This window comes from Nothoprocta perdicaria, unplaced genomic scaffold (assembly GCF_003342845.1).
Source record: "Nothoprocta perdicaria isolate Ctin4 unplaced genomic scaffold, notPer1 scaffold_14, whole genome shotgun sequence".
NCBI classification, from domain to species: Eukaryota; Metazoa; Chordata; class Aves; order Tinamiformes; family Tinamidae; genus Nothoprocta; species Nothoprocta perdicaria.
The window spans coordinates 1,975,370-1,983,294 of record NW_020454538.1 but is presented as its reverse complement, the minus strand read 5'-3'; positions in this window follow the sequence as shown (position 1 = coordinate 1,983,294).

Here is a 7,925-nt window from a genome sequence, read left to right as displayed (position 1 = left end):
AATTTCCCTCGCATTTCCACTATCTTTAAGAGAGTTTAAAAGTCAGTAATTTATAATCATTATTACTTCTGTTTTAATCTCAAAAATAAAAAGATTAAACGCGTCGACCATACCAATTCGGTTGCAGTTGTACAAACACCTTTTACCAGAATGCTAAAAACGCGCCTTCGTGTCCATGTATGGACAAAGCCTGCTCGCGAGATGAGGTGGTTCCCACAGCTTTTCCGCCTGTTTTGCTTGGTTTCCCGCCCACAAACGCGAGGCCCTTTCTCGGGAGCCCCCGCGGGTCCGGGAAAGGCGAGCGGCGGGGCCGCCGTTTCCCGCTCGCTCCCTCGCCTCTGGCCGCGCTGCCCGCGGCGCCCCGCACCTCACCGCGACCCGCGCCTCTTCCGCTAACTTTAATCTTCCTTCTCCCCAGCGTTTCCCCTCGGGGCCGCCCCCACCAGCGGGGACTCGCTCCGAGGAAGCAGGAGGAGGGAGCGGGGGGAAGGAGCTCGTGCCTGGGCGCTCTGCTCGCCCGCTCCCTCCCCCGACCAGCCCTTCCCGCCGCGCGGCCGTTCCCGACGCCGGGAAACGGCCTAGTGGCGCGCGCGCCGCCTCGCGAAACGGTGACGGAGCGGGAGGGAGAGGGAAGCGGCGCGGGCCCCGGTGCTGCGGGGTTGGCGCCTGCAGGCGGGAGGACCCGGCTCCCCTTCCACCCCTTAGACCCGTGCCAAAGTCAGGAAGTTTTGGTCCGGGCTTGTTTGTGTCCGTGAGGATGAGCCGGCCGTGGAAATGCTCTGATAAAAAATGTTCTGAGGTAGTTTTATAGAGAAAAAGAAAGATTGTCTTAAAAGGCATTTCTATAACCTTTAAGGTTACAGATACAGCTTATGGCTACTTGGTGACAGGATCTTTCCTCCTACTAGCACTTCAACCCTGTCCTAGAATACTCCGATCAACCCCACATAGTTCAAGCAGGACTATGCAAAAGCAATACCCATACAAAACATCCAACTCCCCTGGAACGTGAAACCCATTCTGATAGCAAACTAAGAGCATTATCTGAAACTTGCCTTGCTCAAAATGCTGCTTCCGAGAGGGGCAGCAGCAGACACCGCGCGCAGCTGCGTGAGGGAGCCTGTCCGGACGGTACCGAGGCCGCACTCGGGATGCACAGGAACATCTCTGGTCTGGATGCTCAGCGACCAGGATGCTGAAACCAAAATCTCTCACTTACCTGAACGGCCAAGGTCCATGGCCTGTGTTCCCGCCTGGCAATTCCGCCTCTCTAGGGACTGAAATACAAGGATGCAGCCATCAGCTAGGGACCACTCGACAGAGATGGCACCACACGGTCGTGCCAGCCTCTTCTGGCCCAAATCTGGCCCAGTCTGGCCCTGATTCCCATACCGGGATGCATGGTCCACACTTCATCCTGCATGGAGCATTTTAAGGGGATTCAGCTGGTTTTGGTGAGCTACTGATTAGCCTGGTACACTGACAGTAATAATGACTGCTTGAAAGCAAGCTGGTCATTTCTCAGTGATGCCAGCAGGAAGCGGCTGCTCTGGGTTCATTCTGTGAGTTAATTTTTAAAAATATATCTTTCATTCATAAAACAGGAGATTTAGAATGCCAAACATATTCAAAAGGACCTTTAGCAAAGCATTTGCCAGAGGACAAATTCTTATCTCAAATATACTCACAGTAGCACATTCAGGGTGTGATTCAGTATTTTCATGTGTCTTTGGCATGTACCAAAGAAAATCTGGGGCATTGATTCTGGTGTAACATCCGCATATGTTTTATTTAATTCCCATAAAGTTAAATCCAAACGTGCAAGCTTGTGCTGGTGAAAAATGATTCAGAGAAGGAAACCACATCTATTTGACCTCACTGAAAATTTCAGCCTACAGTGTACTTGAAACAACTTCCAGTTGTTTACATTTACTGAATAAATGACAGCAAAATGTCTTCCAAACAGAACAAAACAAAAACCAGAAAAATCATGTAAGTACCATTCTAAAAGGTTGGGACATAACTGAAAATATTTTGAGGTCCTCCTTACACTAAAGAGTCAAAGTTATAAAAAATGATCAGAAACTAGTATTTACTGATTTTGTTCCCCAAACATTTCTAAGTGCTGTTCCCAGCTTGAGCAGGACTTCACGTGTTTTCAGTGAGTAGCATCTTAGGTTTTTCACACATACTGCAGAACCTCTTCTGTTCTGTTTCCAACCTGGAACTCATAGTCATGTTACATGTTTTTCTTCTCATACTACAGAAGCAAAATGTTAAAATGAATTTTTCTTTGTATGAACTTAATTTTGTTTCCTGAAAATGCCCTGTGATGTCTACTTAAGGTCTGCTTCTTTGGCAAATACACTTATCCATTCACTCATGAATTACAGGTACGAAATAGTTCTGCTCAGAATCATATTTAAATTAAAAACTCAAAGGATTTTTATAGTGTCCAGTCTGATGTTGCGGCCCCATCTCAAAGAGTAGACAAGTGGATATAGTTGTTATAGAGCCCTTCCTAAGAACAAATAAGATTTTTTAATGATGCTGGAAGATTTGGAAGGTTCTGAGTTTTAAACCAAGGCTCAGATCAGAGTTGAAGATGAAGGAGAGAGAGAGACAGGTAAACCAATTGAGTCATAATCCTTTTTTTTTTTTTTTTACTCCTCACAGACCTGATCTACATAAATTGGGTTTTTCTCCATCTAGTTGTGCTCTGTAAAATATATATATTTTTTTCCTTCTGACCATGGTGCTCTGTTCTCATCCTTACATCACATAAATGTCTAAGGTGGATAGAATGACTGTTGCTCCAATACAGGTAACACAGCAGGAGCTTCCTCTACTTTTCCGATCCTGTCTGGCAGAGATGTGGACTCATCGTACAGCACAGGCTTCAAAGCCTAATCGCGATGCTATCACAGCACCAGAAATCCAGAGCTGCTAAATCAGCTCTCAGGAAAACGTTGGCACTAAAGCTGTTCTGTAACGTCTGTTCAGGAAAAAATACTACGGAATCTGCAGCTGGCATCCACTGTCAAAGATCAAGGACACAGAGGCCAGCTCCCAAGCAGGACCCAAACGTCCGGGCATGCAGGTTTGGGCAACGTGACAAAACACATCTGAATCTGATAGATGATTTCTTAACTTAATCTCATTTTATGACAGATCTTCAACTAGTTATAACTTGTCCTTTGCCCCTAAATGCTAGAATTTATTTTAAAATGTCTCAGAATCTTTCCTGTTTTTTTTTCGCTGCAATGTCACAGAGCAGTAACATTTTATAATAACAATAAATGAGAGATGACACCGCAGCAAGAATCTCTAAGACATTGAAATATTTATGTGAGATGATGATTGATGAAATATTCATCCTCTCTTGTAAACTACAGCTTTCTCAAAGGAAAGAAATCTTCTAATCTTAGTGTAAATATCTCAATTATTGCCCATCTCCTATTTTTTACAACCACAGACATTCATTAGGAGACCCTGCCCTGTACAGCTGAGCATCAACAGGCTCTTCCCCATCTCTTGACACCAATGTCCTCTGAGACTGCACGGGATGTGCAGGAAAAGGGCACTCGGATGGGCTGCTGGCCAGGCCTGTTCAGCAGGCTCTGTTGCTGGAGAGGTCTCAGCACCAAGCTGAGATGTTAAATATTTTGAGATTTACAAGTAAAAATATTCCCCGGGCCTTGGAGCACCAGCACTGCTCCTTGGTGTGACGCATTTGAGGGACAAGCTCTCCCTGCTCTCTTCATCCCGCTCCCATTTGCCACCTCCGCCTCAGTGTCTGGAAAACAAAGGTTCTCCTGCGCTTTGAACACCTGATTTCCACTGTGGAAACTGCAGCCTGGGGCGGACTCTCCACCTTCAGCTGACAAAAATACTACTACAAAAAATCCAAGATATCCAATTTCCAAACACACAGAATTATATATTATACTTCCATATACCCTTTACAGTGCGCTAGGATAAGCGTGCTCCGTAATGGCATTATAAATATAGCAAATTAATGGTGGATGCAGAGCCAACACCTTGTCTTTATGCAAATTGCAGTGCTGGCAGGAATGGTTATTCAACAACCCCTTTCGAAGTAACCAGACGCCTAATGCTGCTCATTACATCTAAACTAATTAGCACCACATTCAAACAAGTTTAATAAGCTTTTTCCCCAACCCTGACATAGGGATCCCTGATGCTAAGGCGAAGCTGAACCAGCGCTTTACGCAGGGGTGTTGGGTTCTGCTCAGGGCCCGGCAGGCCAAGGAGCAAGGGAAGCTCCCCGAGCAGAACAGCGGTGCTTGTGCCGGAGACGCGTCTGGGTGGGCGAACAGATTGCCCTGGGGGAAGGAGCGGCTCTGCTGCCGCAGCTCCTGTCCCGCTGTGTGCCCTCCTGCTGCAGCTCCTGTCCCCCCGCGTGCCCTCCCGCTGCACACGCGGCCCTGCGCGGCTCCCGGGAGCAGCACGGCTGAGACCCAGGAAGGGGGTTTCATGCATAAATGCTGACGGTTTAGATCCTTAACCACGGAAACGGGTCCACGCTGCAGCAGACTCTGCTCAGGGTAGGCATTGCAGCAGCACGACATGACAGGTAAGCTGAGGAAAAGCCCAGCCTAGCTAATATAAAACACTCCGTGGGCCCAGTTTCATCTCTCTCTGTACAGCAGTCAGAAGGAAACACTGCAAATTGCCTTCGCTTCTTCAGTGGAGCCCCATAAATGTCTGCAAGGGCACGAAACTCATGAAGGGGCCTATAAGCGAGCAAACATTACCCAGAACTTGCCCAAGAAGAGCATGACCAGTGTTCAGCCATCTCCTCACCCTCCGAGGATCCAAATCTGCTTCTCCTTCTGCTTCTCACTCTTTCTGGTAGCTGGCAGGGGGACAACACAAGCCCTCTGGCTTCTGCTCAGGGCCTGTATGACCCACACACCAGACAGTGCTGGGCTTTACAAGCCTTTGCTAGGCTGCAAACACAGGCCAGGATCAATCTTCAGAATTCTTGTACTAAATCACAAATACCTCCAGCTCCAGGACGCCCTAAAGGCCTTAATGAATAAACTGCTTCCTGAGCACTGCAGCGAGCTCCCCACTGGCAGAGCTTGGATTTAAGGAGGAGTGAAGGAGATGTAGCTCTGAAGGAGAGGAAGAGGAGGGAAAGCACCAACCCAGAAACCTGGGTGCCTGATTAACAGCTCCCAAACCATCTGCTTTCAGAGGCAGCCCCTTCTCCCAGAGCTGGAAGCCAAAACTTCCTCCTCCAGGCTGCTCCTGGGCTGCTGGGCAGACTGCAACTGTTCCCCAGGTTGGGGATCTCTAGCACGTCTCCCGCTGCTGCTGGATGGGGAGGGTCCAGGCTGGAGATCCTCATGGAGGCTCCCACTCTGCTCTGAGGCCTTTGCCTCTATCGGCACTTCCCCCTCAAGTCCATCAGCTTCTTCAGACCATCAGCACATCCACTGAAGAGAGAGGCTCCTAGGGACTCATAGTACACCTAGGAGCTCCAGCTGCTCCAACCAGCCTTCAAGCAGCTTTCTCTGCTGCCCTCACCCGCACACCCCTGCCAGGATCTGCTCTGACACAGCACAGAGCAGCAGGCTGGCCTGAAAAGAGACACAATGAGAGAAGGAGCTGTGTGATCCGGGGTCCTCCCACCTTTCCATCCATCAGTCACTGCTTGGGAGCTGTATTTAAGATATGCTGTGGGCTTGCTGGGCCTGGCTTTGCACCTCACTGACCCTCATCTGGCTTTGCTGACCTGACTTTTTGTCACTCTGGCCTTTGAAGGGGTCCCTGAACTGCTGCCTGGCTCTGGTTAACACCACCAGTCTTGCCCTGCTCTTCTTGTTTGGGTACTGTGGGGCTTCCTCATCAGGAAGGTCACTGTCCCTGGCTGCCTTTTCTGTTCCTCACCTGGTGTTTCCATCCCGTTCCTTCTTTCTCACCTTGCCTTAGAAGGAGTTCACTTTACTGTGCACCCGCAGCACTGGTTAGAGCTCCCCTTTGAAACCACTTGGTGCAGGACTTCCTTCTGTGCAATCATTGTATTGTATCAACATAAACGCAATCATTGTATTTGCCCAAGAATAGAATGCTGTTAATTAGTTTGCTTTTATTTAAATGTAGCTGGCCTAATCTGTGCCATGAGAGCAATTTCTCTGAATGTCTATTGAGCAGATATCAGGATAAGACCCTCCTCCTGGGAACTAGTATCCACATGAAGACCTCAGGGCTCATCTTTCAGCCAGCGACAACAGCTCCGATGAGGGAGCTCCAAGCTCTTGCCTCAACACATGAACAGGGGCGGTGCTTTCAGTGGTAGGTGTCTAGGGTATGAAGATGAAGATCCAGCCTTCCTTTGCTCTGCCCTGGGGGTTATAACTGCTCAGGCTCCTTCCTGCCTCCCCCAGTCTCCTACATGAAGCGTCTCTAGCTCCGCTGAGCCTCAGTTTCTGTTCCCACAGGAAAACGGGCAATGGAAAAGTGTCCCCTTCCAGCTCCCTTGCGTTCATCTGCCTGTGGCTTGGACTGTCTCCCGAGACTGGACATTTGGGTGTTGCATCCATAAGGGGCTGCGGGAGGAAGCTGAACTCCCTCTCTGAGCCTGGCCCAGCCTGCCAGCCACGGTGTGCGTGGAAAGGAACAGGCGCTGCCACTGCCTCTTTACAAATACTCATGTTTGCTAGGAGCTCGCAAGGGCGCAAGGCCCCCTGTCCAAATACGTGTCAGGTCAGACCTTCTCGACCTTCTCTGTTGCTTTTTTTTTTTTTTTTTTTTCCCTTGGGTCTCATTAGATCTAAGAAAGGGGCAGGGTCTGGTTGGGAAGGCCAGTGTAGTCCAAGGCATCCATGGATTTCTTAGGGGTCCAAGAAATTTAAGCAGCTCTTGGTTCACAATTCTTGACTTGGGCACCTAGGCCCCTTGCAAAGTCCTCTTCAATGCCTGCTTGCTATGACCAGTACACAGGCTTTCCAAGAGGGGGGCAAAGCCCTCCTAAATGGTAGCATCACATTAAAAAAGCCTAGCTTTAAACGACTGATTCCCCGAGTATTCCTGTAACATTTGGGTGTCCTGACCTTTTCTGATGCATGATTTGCACAAACACCTGTATCACTTCCATGGTTATGACCATTTATGTTCAATAGCACTGGACAAGCTACAAGGAGCTGCCTGAACAGGCAGGTATTTGCATGCGTAGTAGAGGCCACCAGATGGCTATCTCTGCTAAACTATTTTCATACAGTCCTGGCTTCCCGGGATTCAGCTCTTCCTGCTCCTGGCCAGTAGCTCATTAGGGCAGCAACATCCTTATCAGCCAATTCAACAACCCCTTTCAGTGGAACAGATTTCACTTTTTTAATCATTTCCACTTTGAACTTGCTGATACCTCAAACCTGAAAAATGTTCTGCATGGCAAAATGTTATGTCCACGCAGAACCATTTACAAATTCTGAGTCTTTGTTTCCAAAACAATCAGAAAAAAATCTCCTCAAGATCCTATCTATGACATTTTAAGGGTTACAGCTTCCTAATACAACTCTTCTGCCAGGACTGCACTAAGGCCAAACCTGGTGGTTTATCTGGGTTTAGGGATCATGAAATAGCAAGATACTATGTGAAAGAGGAGTATGGGCCCATCATCTCACATCACTGACTTTAAAAGGAGATGTCTTGAAAGACTGTTCTCATTCTGAAACTCTGCTTAGGAATCCCACATTAATCCCAGGTCACTATGTTCTCCGTATATGTTTCTACATATTTCTGACTCCCTCTAACAAAGGGCTGCTCTTCTCCTCCCACATCAAGGGGAAGGTGTCTCAGCATTTTCAGCTTGCTAGCATCAACATCTCACTCTACGCTGGCCTGAACCTTTCCAACCTTAAGCTGCGCTAAACCTATACACACTAGAGCCTCTCCCA